This window comes from Paralichthys olivaceus, chromosome 16 (genome assembly GCF_024713975.1).
Source record: "Paralichthys olivaceus isolate ysfri-2021 chromosome 16, ASM2471397v2, whole genome shotgun sequence".
NCBI classification, from domain to species: Eukaryota; Metazoa; Chordata; class Actinopteri; order Pleuronectiformes; family Paralichthyidae; genus Paralichthys; species Paralichthys olivaceus.
In genome coordinates this window covers 21,467,506-21,489,876 of record NC_091108.1, presented here as the reverse complement: position 1 = coordinate 21,489,876, position 22,371 = coordinate 21,467,506, and positions in this window count along the sequence as shown.

The following is a 22,371-nucleotide window of genomic DNA, read 5'->3' as shown; positions in this document are numbered from 1 at the left end:
ATAGGAATGTATTCTGCCAGAATTGTGATTATTGTGAATTGGAATTGGTAGAAATAACCTTACTGTTTGCAAACAATGTCCACGTCCTCCGGGCACAACCTGTTGTTCCCGGAAAGACAGACACCTCCTCTTCCTGAAGTCCCTTGCTCAGTTTGCTCTCTAAACTGTGGTCACTGGGGTACGTAGAATCTCCAACTCACTGATTGTCTCATTTGCTGTGTTAGGCCATAAAAAGACAGCAATATTAAAATGAGACTGTTTCATAACCAATTAAAAATTCCCTTTAAGGGCTTTAATAACTTCATACACACAAGTATCACATTATTATTGTCATTATAACAACCAGTCTGACAGAGTGACTGTCACACACCGCTCGCTCGTGTCTGGAATTGTTTGGTTTCTAGGATATGATACTTTTCTCGACCTTATGCAAAGTGTCTTGTGATAATGCATGTTGTGATTTGGTGCTATGCAAATATAAATGAATAGAATCAGTCCTACAGCTGATCGCTCACTGACATCCCTCCACCAGCCTTTGCTCCGCTCGCTGTCAGTCCTCATCTCCCAGCAACCATCTGAAATGAGCACTTGCTTTGACTTTTTTTTCATGTGAATGTTGCTCTGGCTCTAAAGGCTCTTTATTTAAGTGTGGTGCAGCATGTAATCATTCATGCACCTTCCTCCTACAACTAAACTCTGAGGCCCAAACACACTGACTACTGAGGTTGAAATCTGTGGTTTGCCACGTCCTGCTGAAAACTGCCGTCAGTAAAAAGCTTGTACGCTCCAAAGAAAGGAAAAAGGATTCGTCAATCACAAGTGCAATTTCTTGATGTTCATGTTGACAGCATCCTTTTATTGACTTACAGAACGACAGCTTGTGAATGACATGAGCAGAGAGCAAAACTATCGGAGCACAGTCTTGACGGGATCCGACAGCGGCTTTCTGTGTTACAGAAAGATTCGAGGATTTCATTCCATCCCAGCAGGTCACTTGAGGAGAGCTCCATCTATGTTGCATCACCGCCATTCATATATGTTAAAAAGGAATTTAGAATTGCTGACTTGGATCGAATGGAAGAACACTTCCAATATAAGCAACATGCATAACAAACTATAGAAGTAGCCTGTCAGATGACATTATCATTTCAGTGAGAGTCAACATCAACCAGCAGATGCAGCTCTTTGGTCAGATGCATTTATTAAAGTCTTTAGTTATACTTTCCTTTTGTAACAGTGAAGTATGAAACACTTTTTGTGTGATGAATGTACTTATTCAACAAGCACAAGTCTCACCCATATGAACACTGTCTTCATTCTATTTATCAGTCACATACTTGTACAGTCTTGGTCAGGCCGTTGGAAATGGTTGGACAGAATGCTGCATTAGTTAGCATTAATGTGTGACACATGGGCACACGGGCCGTTTGCACTAGAGACAATTTCCATTTGTTTCAGTTTGTTAGAATGCCATTTCCACAGATCTCCTGAAAACTGGGCTGACTCAAGACTTGCTGAACTGATGCATATGTAACTTTGCTGCATTCAAAGGACAGGAGCTCTGTCTAACAATTTTTTGAGTTGTGTAACGTTTACATATCCAATAATTTTCAGACCTAGAGAAATATGCTTCTGGATCTTAAGATTTCATCAAACCAAGTTGAGCAAATGTTTGTGGCAGCTCAGCTCACTGTGTCTTTGCTTTTTGATGTGAAGCTGCTTTATTCTGGGTTTTATTTAATCAGTAGCTCTGTGAGTTTAAGAGAGAAACTCTGGACCCAATTCTCTGCAGATCCTCTGCAGGACACGTCTGAGGGACACTCAGAGAGGCACAAATAGTGGACCCAACTTTTTTTTCACACATCATGGTCAAAGTTTAACATGTTAAATTATTGATGAGGGATAAAGAAATGGGGTTTGGTGATACAGCCAAAAATCATATCATTCAAATCAGTCAATATCGATAATTATCAGTGTCACGTTAACTTTTCTTTAAACTTTAAAGAGTAACTTTTGCTCCTGATTGAAGTTTGTGGTTCAAATCAACAGTTTGTTTTACTGTTGACATTTATGATGCTAATCGCTGATATTGTTTTATTCCCCAGCCCTATAAAATAAGTTGGTTAAGGTTAGCAAAATATGGTCAGATAAATGAATGTAAACAAAAATACTTATACCTCCAGACCTGAACATCTACATAAAGTGGGACATATATTTTGTATGTGCCTGAGACATATTCTGAGAGCACTAGGTGTGTTCAGGGTAAAATCTCCTCAGCTGAAAAAAGTGAGCATATGTTTTTAGGTGTTTTTCATAAAATCTTTGTCAGGTACAGCCAGCAGGGTCGGCTCACTGGTTCAAAACAGAGAACATCCACCGGTGATATCGCTTCCACTGGATCGACCTGAGTGAAGCTTGTGCAGTGGTGAAGTATTCTTTGTGGGTAAATTTAGACCTATGCACGTGGACTGGCTCAACGCAGTCCCAGCACATGCATACACAGAATATGCTCTCATGTGTGCCATGAATGACAGGCATACAGAGAGGGGCCTCAAAACTCTATGGATTTTTTCATTTATATTATCATCACAGCAGCCTCGATGGCAGTGGAACGCCAGCTTTACTAAGATGATTCCCTGCCAGCCACGTACTCACCCATGGGCACCACTAACACATACAGCATGACTTATTTTACTGCATTTATACAACTGTCATGACAATATTGTTGCATGTCGTATTCTTTTATGTGAGAGTGGGGTCACAGTGTATATCTGCGTGTCACATAGACTACACTAATTATCTGAGGGAATAAAAAAGCTGGATCAGTTGCTTCAAGATAAGTTCTTGTGAAATTACTTACAGCATGGCCTAGGAGGTCTGGGAGAGAACCTTTTTGGTCGGTTTAGGTCTTCACTGATATATTACTCTTTCTTCGACTCAATCTAGTGATCCTTAAAGGATTAACACTTAAGGCGTGTAAACATATTTTTGGAATAGGTGAAATTAAATGACAGCAGTGTGAATGGCTGTGGCTTAATGTTTTGTCATTGTCATGACCAATGCAAGGAGAGAAAGCTGAAAAAGTCAAAAATTCGAAACTTTCCCTCTACTTCATGTCTCTATCCATTGAAAAACAGGAAGTCATAGTGTGTGTCCATGTGTGTGTGTCCGTGTGTGTGTGTGTGTGTGTCCACAGCAAAGGGAATGCTACTGACATGTGTGAGGAGCCTTTGTCTAGTGGTCTGCAGTAAAGCCTTTGAAGAAGTGGCCCCATGGCCTCAGTGGAGACCTCTCTCCTCATGAACACAGAAAGTCACATTATGTGACTGTTGCATCACTGCAGAGAGCTCACTCTTAACATAGTTGGATGGGTTGACAACTTCTGATACGTTGTGGCCACAGGAGGCCCAAGCCAGGACTGCAGCACAGACAAAAGTCTTGACATTATGTTAAAAAAAATATGTCCACAATAGCACACAACATATTATTTACACCAACATGTAACTGGGCCAAAAGCTTCAGTTGCAGCTGGTTGGTTTGTTGATGAGCTCAGCAGACACAGAATGCTTATTTATTGATCATGTTAATGGGACCGTAACAAAAGAAGCTGGGGGCATGAAATTGAGTCTGAAGTACTTGCTAGGGTGTCTGGACTCTGCCTCAGAGTTAGGATAAGGCAAGAGCTAGGACATCCCAAGGGAGGCCGGAGTAAAGCTGCTGCTGCCTTCATGTCAAACGGAGCCATTTGAGGTGCTTCAGGCCCCTGATTTGGATTCCTCCTCGGGACCTTCTGTTGGAGGGTTCCTGGGAACGTCCGACTGGGAAAAGACCCCTGGGTAGACCCAGAATTTGGAAGGATTATACATCCCATCTGGCCTGGGAACATTTTGGGATCCTCCAGGAGGAGCTGGAAAGCAATGCTGAGAGTAGGGAACGTCTGGAACACCCGGTGTTATTTTCTGCCATCACAAGCCACCACAAAGACAGTGGAGGGAAGGGATCTAAAATAAGGCAGCAAAATACTGTACTGTAATTGTGCTTACTTAAGTCTCAAAGTACTCAGAGTACACTTAAAGTCTTACAGTTCAATCTAACTGAAAAAGGGAACAGTCAACGGGTCTGAGCAGCAACATGGACTGTGGCTACATTCACATTCCATACCACTATCTTTTAATGTTGAGAGCATCACTATTTCTGCCACAAAAACTTTCCGAGCTCCTCAAATGGAGAACTTTGGAAATACTGCTGGCCCTGTTTTAGTTTGAAACTTGGGTTTAAGTTCAACTTTAAAACTAATTAGTTGGATTGTTTTGAAAATGGACAGAACTGTGGTAGAAGTGTGCAAGTACAAGGACTCAAAAAGGGAGCATTTAAATGTAAAAATGTATTTGGCAAACTAACAACAAACTATTAAACAAGCTGATAATCCGCCTGCTGACCATTCGAAACAGAGGAAGCTGTAAACCTGGAATAGCTGGAAAGGTGAATGTGCTGGGGCGTTGCTCAGCATAGATTCATTGTCTCTTTCTTTTGCACCTATTGTGTTTTTTCATCTACACCTCTAGAATTATCAGCCAATGAAGTAGCTTGATGGGCAGGTTTGCACAGTATGTAGTTGAGCTTCAGGAGATGCGTCCACTGGATAATTTATGACCCTAATTATCTATAAAACACCCTTTCTCTGTGTGGGTTAACAGGGACAAGCACTAGCAACTTCCAGGCAATCTTGGAGGTTAGCATTTAGTTTGCCAACCATCAGCAGTCAATTGGCAACAAGTTGCTCATGAAAGAGCCACAGAAGAATTCAGCTGCTGCAAAATGTTCCATTATAAGCAAAAAACGCTCTTAAACACCAAGCTACAGAAATAATCTAAACCTAATAACCCTCGACCCTATCATCCAACTGTCACTTCAGGGTTTCATTCATTGAAACTTAACACTGACAAGGGAAAATGACCTGAAGCTGAATGGTTGCTTCTGTTTGAAGTAAAGGGGAAATGCAACATCGTTATCCTCACATTGTAGCAGTGAAGATGAAGGCAGAAAGAGATAAGGAGGTCAACGAGGTCACTGTGGCGCTGCCTGAGGTTTCCCTTTCACCTCTGACAGATGGAAGGCCTTTAGGCAAAGCATGTGAAGGGGCCCCCAGTGCCGACAATACACAGTGTGCTTCCGTCCTGTGGCTGCCTCTCACTCTGCCTGTCTCTCACACACGCGCACACATACACACACCTCTGACTCTTCCCCCCTCCATTTTTCTCTCGCAGTCTGCTGTGATTGACGGATCACGTTCTACAAGGCGCTGAATGCAAGCCTGTCAAACATCTCAATGCTGCGTTTATGTCCAGTAGGTTCTATTGTGCGTGGGGCTGAGTATCTTCTTTTCTTTGTGTTTGTGAATAGATTTCATTCATTTGGTTGAAAGAGTATTTCTTTGGATTTGGGTTTATTTCATTTATCTCTGTATTACTATTCAATGTGCCCTGTTTGCTTTTAGTTACTGCTGTTATCCAGCGGCCGCAGGTTACAATAGCTACAACACCTACCGCAACCACTCATCCCCAGAATGCATTTTGTTTGGTGAAGTAGCAGTTCATATGTGGAGACTGGAAACAAATCACCATTTTTAAATTTGAGTTGTGTGTTTACTGTGATATGAAACAATATAGTAGTATTGGGAGTATTTGGATGTATCCTTATAAGCTAGTAATTTTTTTAAATCTTTTTACATTTTCTACACCTACATCCCGTTCTCATGGTTGTGGGTGGTTGGAGCCCAGTGTCTAAGGAGTGCTTGTCAAACACACCTACAGACAGGGTAGTTTCCAGTTCACCTACACGTGTTTGGACTGTAGGAGGAAACCCACACAGGAACAGGAAGAACACACAGCTCCTCGCGGAAAGGCCCCAGCTGACCGTGACGGGTTCAAACCAGGAGCCTCTTGCTGTGAGTGCACAGTTCTAAACGTTGGAGTTCTATCATGCTTCTACTCTCCTTGATGCTTGTGTAATGGGAGCCTCTTAATTTAAATGCTTCTCCATCGAGCAAGAAGAAGTTGGAAATGCCACCATTCGATCAGATCAGAGGAACATACAGACAATAGCATTGATTAGGGCCGGCCAAATAAAACAATATCAATAATTACACCCTGTTGTTTTCATTGATATGAGTATAACATAAGTTAAGTACATGTCGATATAATTATTTTGTATTGTGTAAGCAAAGTGAGAAGGTACAACACATAACTGATATATAAATCAGATCTGCAAAGTGTTTTGCTGTTTATTTCAACATTCACTCGGGATAAAAGAGACTTTAATCTTAAAATAAATAATAATTTGACATTTATCATTTTAATTATCACTATCAAAGGATGTTTTTTTTTTTATCTTGATAGAGTTTTTGGCCAGCCCTAACATTGATAAAAGCTTAATTATGCCCATTTTAATGAACGTCCAATATTTACAGGGTATTTCTGTTCCAGCTGGCTGCAGTAGTGGTCATGAACTCTATCTTAGCAGTTGGGACATGAATCAAAACCAAATATGTTTTCTGTCGTCTCAGTTAGTTTTAATCACACTGATCCATGTTCAGGTATTCAGTTTGTAATAATAAGCTGGGTGAGACATCATGATTGACAGCTGAGATTGACTCCTGATCACTATTGCAGAAACAAGTGACATTGGTTCACACCCACTGAAAGTTACATTAGCCACATTAGCATTTAGAAAGTTTATTCCCAAAAGATTGGTTAAGGCAATAAAGCAATAATAGATATCTCTATCATAAAGCTTCTTCCCATTTCAGCAGGTGTCAGCCAGGAAACAAATTGCTAACATGTGAGCAACTGTCCATTTACACAGCACAGCATTTATGTAATTGGCACTTCTTTGTTCTCCACAAGCTGCTGAACACTATAATTTTCACTAGCTTCTTAGCTTATTGTACAGTTTGTCTAGTGAACTTCCTCACACACCATCACATGATTGTCTAAACCATCTCCACTTGAAGGAACTGGCCTGTTTTTTTTAGCTTGACTTAAGGCTGCAAGTGATTAGGATCAGGGGCTCTGAGCCAAAACGACAGTGACTGCTCTTCTTTACTCTTAGCTGGAAGCTGTCTCTTTACCATACAGGGTCCTTAACTCCGTCCACTACCTTCACCCTCAATGATCTTGCTGTTCTGCCTCTCCTCTCCATTCTGTTTCCTAATTAAAGCGTTTGGTTTGTTGATGATGAAGCTGTTTCCTAGGGAAAAGGAATGTTTTGACTCTGTCTCGCTTTGTACAGGCTTCACACTCATTATTGGATGTTAGAGATGATGGCAACACTGTTGGTTACTTCACTGTTGCACCAATTTTAAAGAAGCCCTATTAAGGGAATATTGTCTCTTAGACAGCTTATGGGTTGGTGCTGTATTGCAGTACATTGAATTTGGCACAAGACAATGATTGTGAAGTTAAATTGTTGACTCTAAACTTAAAGTTTAAATCCACATCAGATGCAGTGATGGAGGCTAATTTAAGACTTACAATTAATTTAACCTAAGATTAAATCATCATATTTTCCATTTTATTCAAATATCCTCATGTTGGCTAAAGTCTCTAAACCACAGTGTAGAGCCAGCAGAGTATTTGATAGTCACACCATGAGATAAAGCTTTTTCAGATTGTACTGTCTGTCTGCAACATTTAACCTCAAAAGCCTCTGCCATTGTTTCTTTGCCCAACTTATCTTCTGTCTGAGTCAAACCAGACACAGATGCTGTCATTTCCAGATGGTAGATTAATTAAGATCTACAATCTGAAGTGTAGGAAAGTAACTTAAAATGCTCTAAAAGAGAAAAGGAGACTTTGAAAACAAAGTTTTAATCAAGACATGACATACTCTTACATGTGCCACTCAAAACCATGAGGTCATTATAATACCAGACCATGGTGAGTGCTAACAGAGGCAACGTGGCTCAACACTGCACCATTCCAGCCCATATTTAAAATCCTGCCAGGATAAAAGAGAAAAAGAAAGGGAAAGAAAAACAGTTGTTAAAGTACTTAAACCCAGTAAATACCATTTAAGCAAACAATTCAATACCGTCAGTTGAAGGGTCAGTATATTAGACTTCAAAGTGTAGAATTAGATCCAGTATGAGAAAAGTCATCACTCATCACTCTTTACTCCACACAGATCTGATTGTGAACAGTTGTAAGACTGTAGCCTGGATGAAGCTATGGCAACGAGAGTGGCCATTCTGAAGTCTTGATGTGGGTGGACACCTTATCGTACCACTTAGTTCATAGGTTTGAAGCACACTGAGGCATGTCAGTCACAGCTGGGTAATAAAGAAAGAATGGAGTCTGGCTAAGCAGGAAGTGGGTGTGTTTGTCTTCATTCTAGTGGTCTTCTACAATGACTGCACACTAAACGTTGAATGCCATCCTGCTGTTTCTTTATCTTCTCACACAGCAGAGCTCCTGCTTTAATAATGGGAGCCCCAGCATGCAATGGATAGGTACAAAATATGGACAATACAGTTGAAAGAATAAAAGTGAGAAAAAATGATGTACTGATGTTTTTGCCCAGCTTATAAATTGCTAATGATATATGTTTACCATGCAGCGAGATCATGCTTTCAACATTCTTCTCATGTGGTTTTTTATGACAACCCAAGCAACTGAAATGTCTGGCCTCAGGAAGACCACGAGCAGTCGTACTACAGTCAATGATCACAGCTATGATTTCCACCAACACAGACAGAAATCATTCCAAAATGTATTTCAGTGTTTACATATAATTGTCATTATACAAGTATTTTTCCCTAGTGGGGCAAAATGTTTGGTTGGAAACACATTGTGGCTACCGCTGTTGCTAGGTGACCATATATTGCCTGCTCGGATCCTTATTATTTTCAGCCTCTCAGTCTTTTAAATTCTTGCTTGTTCCTGATGTGTTTTTAAAAACACTGTCAGCTCTCCACTGTCATCACAACCTGTTAAGACACACGCACACAAGTAAACAGTGATTTAAAGTGCTTTAGAAGAAGTGTCTGATATTTTGTAGGATCTCTTAATATGTCACCGCTTTCATATTCTGACATGTATTTGTGGTTAATTATTATATCCTGTGTACATAATAATGCGTATTTTGGCAAATGTACAACATTACTACAGCAGTAATGCATCATGGCATTGGCACACTCAGTAGCCTACACATAACTGTCATCCTATTGTTGTTAACTATAAAATCAAGACAGGACGCTATTCTGTCAATGCTGAGTGCTCAGTGAATAATAAAAAATACCTGGAACCTGCATACAGCTGTAACAATATTTTACCCTATGAACCCTGAAAGCAACTCTGACATTAAAATGTGCAACATGCTGTGACACAACATATAATTTTCTTTTCTTTCTGGCAAGTTCTTTATCTTTCTGAGAGCTTGTTTAATGAATGTTAAACACCAGTAACATTTAATGAGTTGAAGGGTGTTTGATGCAATTCCATTGGCTTCTGTAACCTGACTGACTGGTCCAACCTGAAAATAGAGACAAACGCCATCACAGCTAACTAAAAACCAAAGTGACACCTTCACATTAATTATTTTGTACAAGCATCAGGCCAAACCTCACAGCGGCAACTATGTTCTAACAAAGAAGCAGTGTGGCTTGGTTGTTTGTCTCTGTATGTTGGCCCTGCATTCCTCTTGTCCAGTGTCAGTGGGGATGCTCACTGTTCTACTGTGAAGCTTCACTCTTCATCACCAGAGAGCTGAGGAGCAGCGAGGGACCCTCAGACAGATACAGTAACATGTTTTCTTACTGTGTTCTCTCCTCTGGTTTACAGACTGTCAGGCACCAGACCAGCTGGTACTCCATGACCACTGGCCTCAAGAGAGATGCTGGGCAATGTGCTGCCACTGCAAAGTCAATAAACTGTAATCCCTTAGACAATAGGTACAGATAGTATATCCATCCTCCACCAATTTTACACATCAGGGTCAGTTTTATGGTCAAGTCATTGGGAGCTCTGTCTGGGAAAATAACCTTGATGATTCATCTGCGTTTTGTTCGTTTGAGTTTGGAGTCTGATCATTTATCACAGAGACTGCATTACAAATAGGGTTGTTTATGAGATGTAGGATTTATTAACTAATTCAATTATAATTTGCAATCAGATTAAGCAAAAATGTAATATTTGTGATTTTATCACAGAATCATTTTGTTTGAACATGATGATACCAAATACAGGACACAGATACAAGCAATATAGTGAAGATTTATTGGGGGAGATGAGGATTGTGGCAGGTGATGGCTGAGGGCAAAGATGGAGTGGTGGTAAGCAGGATGGAGCTGGCTGGGCAGCGAATTCATCCTTCATTCGCTGCCCAGCCAGCAGGGGAATGAACAGAGCACGGGAGGAGGGCTGGGTGGTAAGCTGACAAGGCAGGGGGCTGAGTGAAACTGGAGTCTGGCGGAGATGAGCTGGTTATGGAGAGGTGTGCTGTGTGGCGGGAAGACAGCCGAGCACGCAGCTGATCCTGAGGCTCAAGTGAGTAAAGGTTACTCGGGGAAAATTACACAAGGGTAACTCAGGACAAACAATTCTCAGCGGCCGTGAGCGTGTGTGTGTGATACCAAAGTGGCTGAAGCAACAGTCTAGCAAAGAGTGTGTGGAGAACTGGACCATATGGATATACTGCAGGGGAATGACAGATAAACAATCAGGCGGCCAGGAGAGAATGAGGAGCGCCACAACCACACGACAAACACAGATACACACAAGCAGCTGAAAAAATAACTACCAGGGATACACTTCAGAGACAAAATCACCAAATTATCATGAGCATCCAGACGTTGAAGAGGTATCGAGGTTAATTTGTTTTGGTCAGAAGAAAATAGCCCACTGCTCTAAATGAGGGGAGAGCATGTGTCTGTTGTTTGTTTGTTTTCCGAAAATTACGAAATTGCCTGTTTTTTACTGACTGAGCCCCACACTGGTTTCTTCCGCTATTCAGGCGTGCCACTCATCTAGAGATTTGATGTGTTGAGATTCTTTCACCTGAAATCAATTTGAATTAAATTCAATTTTATTTGTATAGCGCCAAATCATAATATACATTATCTCAAGGCACTTTACGTCAAGACCTTAAAATCTTATTAATATAGAGAAACACAACAGTTCCCACAATGAGCAGCACTTTGGCGACTGTGGAGAGAAAAACTCCCTCCCAACAGGGAGAAACATCAAGAACCAGACTCAATGTGGGCGGTCTCTGCTCAACCGGTTGGGGTGAGCAGAGAAAAATGGGGTGGAGAGGAGAGATGGGTGGAAAAAAGGGGAGAGAAGAGAGAGAGATAGTGGGGAGGGGGAGGAGGGGGGGAGAGAGAGGTGGGAGGGGCCAGGAACACTTGTGCACCATCAGGTATCAGATCTGACTAGTTAAAATGTAAACAATAATAGTGTAAAGATTGATTATTATTGATAACAGGCACAATTCATATAATAATTAATTACTGAAATGTTGTTAATAATGGTGATAGTTGTTGTACTGCAGTTCTGGAGTCAGAGATATCTTAAATGAGAGAGAAAAAGAGAGAGAGGGACTATGGGAGAAAAAAGTGAAATAGTTATTGACATGTATTATTATAAATAAATGAATGTGGGGGGGCAGAGAGACAGAGAGAAGTGGAGAGGTGCTCAGTGCATCATGGTTAGTTCCCCCAGCAGTCTAAGGGATGGTTCAGGACTCACCTGATCCAGTTAGATCCAGAACTAACTATAGGCTTTATCAAAAAGGAACGTTTTAAGTTTAACTTTAAATGCAGAGATGGTGTCTGCCTCCTGAACCCAGAGTGGGAGCTGATTCCACAGGAGAGGAGCCTGGTAGCTGAATGCTCTACCTCCTGTTCTACTCTTACAGACTCTTGGAACCACAAGAGAGCCTGTGTTTTGGGAACAAAAGACAATATCAAACAAATCACATCCAGAAAATGAGCCGTTCTCAGTTCAGAGGGGAATTTTGGTTTTACGGCTTTTATCTGTATCTGTATGCAGGGAGCACCTCTCTATCTGAGAAGGAAAGCAGAGGAGCTTATGTTTAGGAGTTGCCTGCTGACCCCCTTCAGCCAGTTCTCTCTAATAATCTGCAGTGTCAGTCATATGTCTTTTTGTCAGATTAAAAGCAGTTTGTTGGGATAAAGAGCAACCCTTGTTTTTGGTTTCCTGTCTGAAATAAAGGTTTTAGGGTGTGAAGATTGGGCAGAGGTCAACCTGCAGGTCACAGTGTCTGGTTTCCTACATGAGGCTTAGTGAGGCCTGGGAGGGCCACTTCAGATTGAACCGAGGGAACAAAACAAAGACAAATAGGCATTTGAAATGCTTCAGCACCTTGGACAGCACACAGCACATGGATTGATTGATGAATGATTCAGCACCACTGCCGGTAAACAGCGACAGACAAGTGTCTTCCGTAGAGAGGAATAAGATACAAAAGAAGCTAGGACTACTGCTGGATTAAAAACACACACCAGGACCTCCTTTATCATGGGAACAACAATATACACAGTATGACCTTCACTGTTCACTGTGATTACACTAAAATGCTCAGGTTGACTGTCTTGCTGTACCAAAATGCACTGTTGTACTTGCCCCACCTTTCGTCTATTTGCACCTTTTGGCAACTTACACTGTTTCATTTTACTTGTGTTTATTTTCTGTGTTTATATATATAAAAAAAATTACAATGTTGAACATTGACAATCAAGGATTCTGATTCTGATTGGTTCAGGCATAAAACGACTTGGTGAGGTTTGGAAAGGTTCATGGTTTGGATTAAAATAAGTTTTTCATGATTTGAGAACTTTTGTTGTCATGGTTATGGCAGTATATAAACTGTTAAGGTTGTGAACAGGTCATTGATTTAAAAAGACAAAAGAAAGGTTGGTTGGTTTTTACGTGAGAAACAAACAGCGGTCTCCTGTGTTTTATCAACCCAACCATCGATCCACCTTCCTCCTAATACAAACTCTGTTGCTCTATATTTATCATCTATATATCTCCCTTCTTTGTTCCCTTCATAATCACATTGGAATTCTGGAGGTTACCCAACAATAAACCTTAAGTGACGCAGACAACCTACAGGGTCATTTTTACTGAAAAAACTGCAGCTTGCAGCTTGGAAAGAGAATTCATCAGAGCAGAGTTCTTGGGAACGAAAAACAAAGACAATGAGCTAAAATGAAATGAGGACCGTAGGTTTATTATCACGAGGGACACTTTACATCAAGACTGTGGTTTGCACTGTCGCCTCACAGCAAAAGGGTTTTCACCTGGTACTCTTGCTTCCTGGCAGCCTCGGCTCAGGGGTTAAAGCGGTCATCCTCCTCTACCCAGAAGGTCGGCAGTTCAATCCCAGTCATCCCCATTCCAAATGCCAAAGTGTCCTTGGGCAAGATACTGAATCCCTTCTCATGGAGAAAAAATGTGCTGCACATAGATGCACTGTATGAAGGTGTGTGAATGGATGAATGTAAAACTGTACTGTAAAGCACTTTGAGTGGTCAACAAGACTAGAAAATATATAACGTTATATAAATACAGACCATTCACCATTCCTCTTGAAGTCCAAATACATGCAGATTGGGGTTAGGTTAATTCGAGACCCTGCAGCTCATTATCGGTGCCGCCTAGTGGTGCACAAGTGCACTAGGTATCGCACATAAATTATTATTCCTCGGGCTTATTATGGGTGCATTCGCAAAGCCAATTAGAGCGAGTGTAAAAAAACGGCTGAAAACGGCCGTTTTTCAGCGACTTTTGGAATGCTAAAACTGCTCTCAAAGCCACAAATGGAGGTTGTCAGACATGATTTTTACATCAAAATAAAATCAAATTTGTTTGCTTCGCAGACATGTAACCATGACATCTCTCAGACCTATACTTTTGGCTGTATCATTTTTTGGAAAAAAGTTTCTATTGGATGCCATGTTAATTATGAAAAAAAAAGGTCAGATAGGAGAACAACAGTCAAAATGTTCTAACTCGCCCCCACAGTCACATTTCTTAACTTTAACAAAGAACGAATAATGTGTACGTTCGTCAAAGTCTTGGTGTTATTACGATGTTTTTATTTCACGGATATCATCAAAATGCAGCTTTTGTACATGTCTTTCTCTTTCACTGTCTCACTCTCTCTCTCGGGGTCCCTCTCCTTCCTCTTAAACCAAATGTCTCTCTGTGGAGCCGGCAGCAAGCACAAGGCACCCATTCATTTTGGCATATAAATTAGTATATTAATTGAGGCGGCTGTTGCTCAGTGGGTAGGGCGATTGTCCTCTAACCAGAGGGTAGTTGGTCTGATCCTAGACTTTTCCTTCTGCATGCCAAAGTGTCCTTGGGCAAGATACATTGCCCCTGATGGCTGTGTCAAAAGATGCACTGTCTGAATGGGTGACAGACAAAAACCGTAATGTAAAGTGGTGTGGCCATTCATCATTTATCATTAATCTTATAAGAATAAGATAGTGACAACCTCATCATGATCATCGGTTTACCATGTGTTAAATGAAAAAAAAAAATTGGGATTGAGATTTTGTGCATCAGTGACACTGTTATGGCCAAATCTTACATAATCACACCCACCTGAGACACTCTGTATCAACTCCACCAACTTGTTTGCCGAGTTAATTTCTATTGAACTCCATGAAAAACGTGTGAACAAATAAATACAATGTCCCGTCCCTCACTTTGTGTTTAGTTGTTTTCTAGAGCCTCAAGGTTTGTTATGAAAGTATGCAAATCATTCAGACTTTTCAAAACAGTTTACCAATATTTTCTTTTTAGTTGTTTGTTGAAGTTCAGATAAATCCCTCCTCATCCAGGTGGTGATGAAACTTTAGGAGATATCTTTAAAGATATTCATCACATACTGTGCTGCTGGTGTCACTTGGACATAATGGTGTGGGAGGAATTCAAGATTATACTTGAGTGAACTTGCAAAGTGAGAGCGAGCAATTCATCAGAACACAAACACTATTATGGTAATGACAAAGCTCATTTTGACAACAAAAGAAATGATAAGATAATGTCCATTTTACTTTACCACTTATTTTATACATGAATGAGTCAATGAATGAGGCCCAATTATGTAAAATTAGATTATCAGATTAAATCATCTAGTTTAAAGTCAGTGTAAAGAAAATCCAGAATGTCATATTGAAAAGTGGGGTTTTTATAATTCTTGTGTTCAGGATTCTTTCTGTCTGGACAGAAGTCACAGCTTGGTCATAATAAGCTTATCCCCTCTCAAAAATACTGTCCGTTTAAAAACTAGAGCACATAAGTATCAGTGGTTCTCCGGCTGCATTATAAGTTACTACTTCCTACGATGATGATCAAATGTATCTTCCATGGATGCCAGACTTTGTAGAACAGCTCTCCTTTTTTTAAATTTCATAAGAATGATGAGATGAAGAAATTGCGTTACTCTAAATATTCTCTCCAATATAGAAAGGTCTAAACCTCACTGCGTAAAGTGCCTTTAGATAATGCATGCTGTGATTTGGAAACACAAATAAAACTGTATTGAATCAAAGAGGTTGATTCATTTTGTTGCATTGTTTAAGAGCTGAGGATCACCACGTCCGCCCTCTCCACTTTACACCAGGTCATTCCTCAAACTCTCACCGGATACAACTGGGATTCAATGATTTTCTATTTTGACTGATAAATTGGCTGAACCGCCTCCCTACCCCTACTTCCTCTTCCCGCCCTGCCATCTGGTCCCAAAGTCAACGGTACATGCCACCAATTAATGTTGGCAGTTGCAACCCACCAAATGCTAGTGCCTTTGTTGTAACGACGTATAACGTTAACAAATAATTCAAATATCTGGCAGCCACATTAGAGTTTTACTGTTAAAAGGGTTGCTTTTGATTTCACACATGTACTGTTAAATAGAAGGGTGAAGAAGGGTTCAAATAGACTTAGGTCTGCTGCCCACTGTGTGAATTGCCGTCAACTGAACCACTGTATGAGTCAAACAACCAAACCCTGAATGCTTGAATAGGGCAGGGTTTCAGCAGATACTCCCCCAGCTTATCAGAGTGAAGAAGAAAGCTTTTATCGCAATTTAGAAATCTTGAGGATCAACTCTGAAAAAGCAGGACCAACCACGCAGAGAAACAGAGGAAAGGCAAAGAAAGAGGAACTCCAGCCAGAACCAGTGGTGTCCTGAATGTTGCACTAACTAATATTTTATGTGACATATGATATTTGGATGAAATTGATGAAATGGCTGTGTTTGGTTATAGGGACCAAACACACACGCACACAGACACAAATATTTGGAAAGATATGAAATATGAAATAATATAATTTTGCTGTCTTTTGTTTTTCCTTTGTCCTTCTGAATCCATGTCAAATGGGACATTTCAACAATGTTTCCTGTTATACCCAGACTTGTTTGTGCTGATGATAGCACAGCGTGTCATGTTGGGATAAATCAGAAGAACACAATTCAAGAACTGCTGTAGCCTGGTTTTGTTTTAAGCATCCTGGTGTGTTTGTAAGAAGATGTGATAGGAGTGGAGGTCCAGAGTAAGTTCAAAGATTCAGAAAGGAGAGGTAGTTTAGTTGTGGAAATATATGAATTGTGTGGCTGTGGCTGAGGGGGTAGAGCGATTGTCACCACTTTGATCCCAGTCTTCCTCATTCCGGCGAGTGTCCTCAGGCAAGATACTGAACCCCAGTTTTTGCCATTATTAGATGTAAATGGCAAAAACTATACTCTAAAGCACGTTAGGCAGTAATCAAAACTAGACAAGCACGACATAAACACAGACCATTTACCAATACAGACCAGTTATGTATCTTTAACACAGCCAACACTCCAGTATACCTACTTTGATTGGCATAAGATGAAACAGCCTGCCGCTGGCTGACATAGTGAAGATCTCAGGGATTTGGCCATGATGTGACATATGGAACAGATTAAACACACCTTCCCATCCTGAAGTGAAAAGAGAGAGCCGACGTTGACTCAGCCTACAACCAAGTGAGTTGTGGTGGTACTACACTGGATCATCATAATTCTGTCTGGTTTTATTGCTGGACTAAAACAACCACACTGGCCAAGTACAGAACAATATTTTCAGTGTATATATGAGGATTAGACAATGGTGTGAACAAGTATTCTTTTTGATGGAGAGTATGGGTATGTCTCCTGTTATCTTTAAAACAGAGAAGCAAAATGTGGACCAAATCATTTTTCAAGTAGCCAAAAGCAATGTCTGTCACAAATGATGAGAAGGTCAAAAGGAACAATGCTAACTGTCAGAGATAATCATTTTGACCGCTTCCATGAGCCTGAGAGAGAAGAGAGATTCCGGGGAGATGTGACAGATAAATAAGCTGCACAAATGTTCAAATTTACATTCTACACTGGAATAACCCAGTATTTCTTTTTTTTTACTTTTTGAAGGTCGCAAAGGGCTAGAACTCTTTTTTTCTTACACCTTTGGGAACTTTCCCAGCAGGACTAATGTGAAAAACTGTTCTATTTTCAGGAAGTGTATTTCCAAATGCTTGAGCTGAAAAAGTGAATATATTATTTAACCCAATATGATTTTTGCCCTATGCATCTTTATCTATTTGTTGAAGTATATGTAATCAAGTGAGGCAACAGAAACTGTTTGACGATTTTGAGCACCTGCTTCCACAATTTTTTTTGATCTGATTCAATTCTGTAAGTTTTATCAAACAGAATGGTAATCGGTCTTAGAGTTTTTGAAATATAAACTTGTAACTAAAAATGTCTCTCTGCTTGCTTGCTCCAAAGAAAGGTCAGGGCTCACTGTGGACCTTGACTGTCTGCACAAAGTGTCATGGAAATCCATTCAATAACTTTTGAGATATTCTAGTCGGGAAGTTGTGCACAGACCAATAGTCCATGATGCACTGTAAGCACACACGCTAGCTGTAGCTTGTGATGGCAAATAATTGAAGTGACTACATGGTTCAAAGCTTTGCCTAAGCTTTGGTTTTATAAAACAATGGTGGTATTTAAGATTCATCTCAGCAGGTCAAGGCTCTATCATGCATTGACTCCAAGGTCCAGAATGAAGCCGAGCTAACCAGACAATGACTAATGACATTTGCCTTGAACATAGAAAGTCATATGTGACCAGCAAGCTAAACCTTTACCTACATTGAGGCCTTTCCAGACCATGCTTTTATCTTTCTGTTTTATTTACAGTTCATGTTCTGCTCTACATGATGGCAGCAGCATGGAATTGTCATCTCATAAGCAGGTCCTGTCTGCTTATCTGCTTTTGATCATTCAGAGTAAGAAAAGACATGAATTTGATCTCTATAAAGCCAACGATCAACGTGTCCATATGGCAATGACAGGTTAAAGGTCCAGTGTGTAAGATTTAGGTGAAAGGGATCTATTGGCAGAAATTTAATGTAGAATAATCCTCATGATTTTTTCACTAGTTCATTTCATCTAAATTGTATGATTTGTAGTTTTCTTTACCCTAGAAAAGACCCTTTATATTTAAATACTTTATATTCGAGGGGGTCCTCTCTACGGAGGCCACCATGTTTTTTACATTAGTCCAGACTGGACAAACTAAACACCTTTTGAGTTTTTATGACAATTAAAGGCTGCCACAGAGGGTGAGGTGAGGGGTGTTCAGCTGCAACATGCAATTTCAACACTAGATATCACAAAATTCTACACACTGTACCTTCAAGTCATGATCAGATATTTAGTAAACTATTAGGAATCCTCCCTCAAGAATCAGGAAATTAAAATGACTGAAATTTCCTAAGAAAATGCACTATGACTGTAGAATTAGTCACAGTTGATCCTGAGATACACAGAGCAGACATAAAAAATGTACAACAAGCTGCAACCACAAATCACATTAACACATTGCATGAATCGCAAAGCAGCTAAATCCAATGGGGCATGAGGCATTTCCAAGCCTCTTCCATTATGGCTGTGTACCTTTTTACAGCATCGTGAGGTTAACACATGCACAGTACCAAGGCAACAAGCTTTTCACCAGACACTCACAATATGATGTATTGCTACAACTCTGAGATGTGATGCAATAGTCGTGACCAGCATTACCTGAAGCCTTACCATCACTGAACACAGCTTGCACAAGAAATTAGACTTCGCTGGAGCCCTTAGCTCAAAGTGCATCACAGACAATAAATAACGAATGAGTAGATAAATGTGTAAGAAGTACTCAGAACTGTTTTACTGTGAAGCTGCACTTGAACCAGAGCCCCTGATGAATGTTGTGTGTATATGGATAGTGTTGGGAAGGTTTCTATTAGAATATATCTCATTTATAAAGTATTTCAATCAATTACTTACAATGAATTTAAATACCTTAGATTACTTAAATTCTCTTACATTGATATTGCCTGTGACTAGATGAATGAACATGACAATACTGCTAACTCACGTAGACTGAACCCAGGAGTCAATCAGATTTGTAATGAGGCAAGTAGGAGTAGTAAGTGGTGAGAAAGATATTAATATACTGAAAATCTTCTATGTTGCACAGATTAAGTAAACTAGCTCACACACCAAAAGGTTTAAGTTTTCAAATGGTCATAATAAAGGTTCCAAGGCATTTAGGTCAGTAGATATTGGCCAAACTAAAATCTAGTACACATCATGCATGCTGTCAACTCTGTAGTTTCTTTGTTGTCTGTTTAAAGCTAGCTAGAATGCTGATAATGCTAACAGTTCTCCGCAGTCGGCTAGGTAGGTAGGTCCTTACAAAGGTCCTTTGACCAGAAAGTAAACTCAGCATTCACCTAAATGATAACTACCTTTATGTAATGTTTTTAAGAATGTAACTGTATTATGTACCATATTCACACCAAACACAAAGTGTACTTTCACATCCCATTTCTCGCAGGAATATTTGCCAGTTATTTTCCAGAAAAGACAAGAGGATAACTACTGGTGAGTAAGTATTAAGTAGAAGAAAACCATTGATAGGCCAGTGTTGTTGTGTGTGGGTCCAACGTCTGGTGGTGCACACAGATGGCTGGGTGACATTTCCACCACCTGAGGGGGACGAATGGCCAGTTTGATGACTTGCTAGCTCGGAATGGTGCCAGGGAACTGTCTCCGGTGAGGTTCGTTCCCAACGCTGATTGGCTTTCAAACATTATGTCACAATGAGCACATGGAGCAGATTTCACATCTGTCTTGTTGCGCCATTTCCATTTCACTTTGTATACACATCTTCAACCATTAGAACCTCCCTCCAAAGTCTAACCCCGACCCTAAAACCAGCTCTTAGTCACACAGCCCTTTCAAAGTGTCTCCAACAGTCAGGACCCGGCAGAATGTACCCACTCTCCAAAAATGTCTTCACTCCAGTGGTCTAATTGGATGGTCCTCACAATGAGCAGCCATGCAAGTGTACACACACACACAAACACACACACAAACACACTTGGTAATAAATGGTTTTACCAGAGTACCCCAGAGTGATTCTGTCTTAACTCCTCTTTATCTTTTTGTGTGAGGTGGTAAATGAATACTGGCTACATGGCATTCAAGTTTAATGTGATACTTACTGTCAAACACGCACACACACACACATAGACATGACACACATCGACAAAGTGCCCTCACACAGAAATACACTTAGATACATGCTGACATCTATGCACACCCATACACTCACACACGATACACTTTAATTGCTACTGTGTGCATTTCCCTGCTAACATGGATCACAACATTTGCTATATGGCCAATTTCTTATACGTTTTAGCTTTAGCCTTCAGCTACCTTGAATCTACCTGAGTACAAAAGGTGCTTTATGAATAATATTGCATTGCTGGACCAGCTCCCAGTTTAGGTTTGAGACAGAGACAGAGATATCTACATTTAGAGTTAGACTTAAAATGGTCCATTCCCTTGGCATGCTACTACAGGCCTTGACTGCAGGGGGACCTCCCATGATACACTGGGCTCCTCTCTCCTCCACACCTCCATCTGTACACATTTGTATCCCATGAATGCATGTTACTGTTGTAGAGTGTAGATTTTTCGATTGTGAGCCACCTTCTGCCATCATGATGATCAACACTCACTGAATAATAACCATTGTTCTTATTTTCTCTTCTCAAATTTATGATGTTATTTGGGTGGCTGTGGCTGAGGGGGTGGAGCGGTTGTCATCCAACCAGAAGGTCAGAAGTTCAATCCCCAGTCTTCCCATCTGCATGCCAAAGTGTCCTTGGGCAAGATACTGAACCCCAAACTGCCCAATAGAACATCAAAAAGTGCTAGCTATAGAAGCACTGTATGTATGAATGTGTGTGTGAATGGGTGAATGGAAAACTGTAGTGTAAAGCGCTTTGAGTGGTCTTCAAGACTAGAAAAGTGCTATATAAATACAACCATTTACCATTTACAACCATTTATATACATCCCTAAAGTTGAACTTGCATTGCATTGTTTTCTTTTCCAGGGTTTTCAAACACTTTCTCTCCCTGTCGCTCTGCCCTCTCTCTGAGGTCTGTCTGTCTCCTGACAATTGATTTCACATTAAATAAAGACTGAATGTCCTCCATTATTTCCACTCAAAGTAAATTAATAAGGGGACATTTCAACTGGTGTTATAAATAGGAGGAAATATTATATATATACAGCCAGCAAAAAACCTTTGTCTGTGCCATTAGACACATTTCAAAAATGATTAACCTATTTTTTGAGCAGTTTTTACTTTGTACCATATGGTTAATTACATTGACAAAAAATACATTAAATATCAAATTATATTCATGCAATGTATACAAACATCTTGTCAGGAAAAAATATTCTTTGCAATCTTTTTTCACACAATAAAAACAAACTAAATTCATAGTAACAAGTACTGTGGGGCTGCAGAGAAATTTATTACAATTTGTAGAAATATAAAATTATGACGTAAAAGATGGAGAATTGAATTAAATACTAAAAGAAAAGAAGAAGCTTGTGAAAAGCAGTAGCATCCACTGCTCAGAATATCTCTTGTTAAGAGGTAAATCAGCCTCTTGACCTGTGCACTGCCATTAATAAGGAGCATCTTCCACTCAGGACGTTTGGTTTCTTTCAGTAATGTTACCTGACATTAATGGATCTTGGAAGAAACATATTAACGGATTGAGTTCATCTACAATTTCACTGAGGATTAAATTTGAGACGTCAAAAACATTAAGGACAAACTAAAAGCAACATGCAGCATGAGAACATAGTGTAACATTTTCAGGTGTCTGTGGAGGTTTTTCTCATTCTTTCTTATAATTCATAAAGTGTGAGTTCCAAAAGTCTCAGACCAATTAGGGGCAC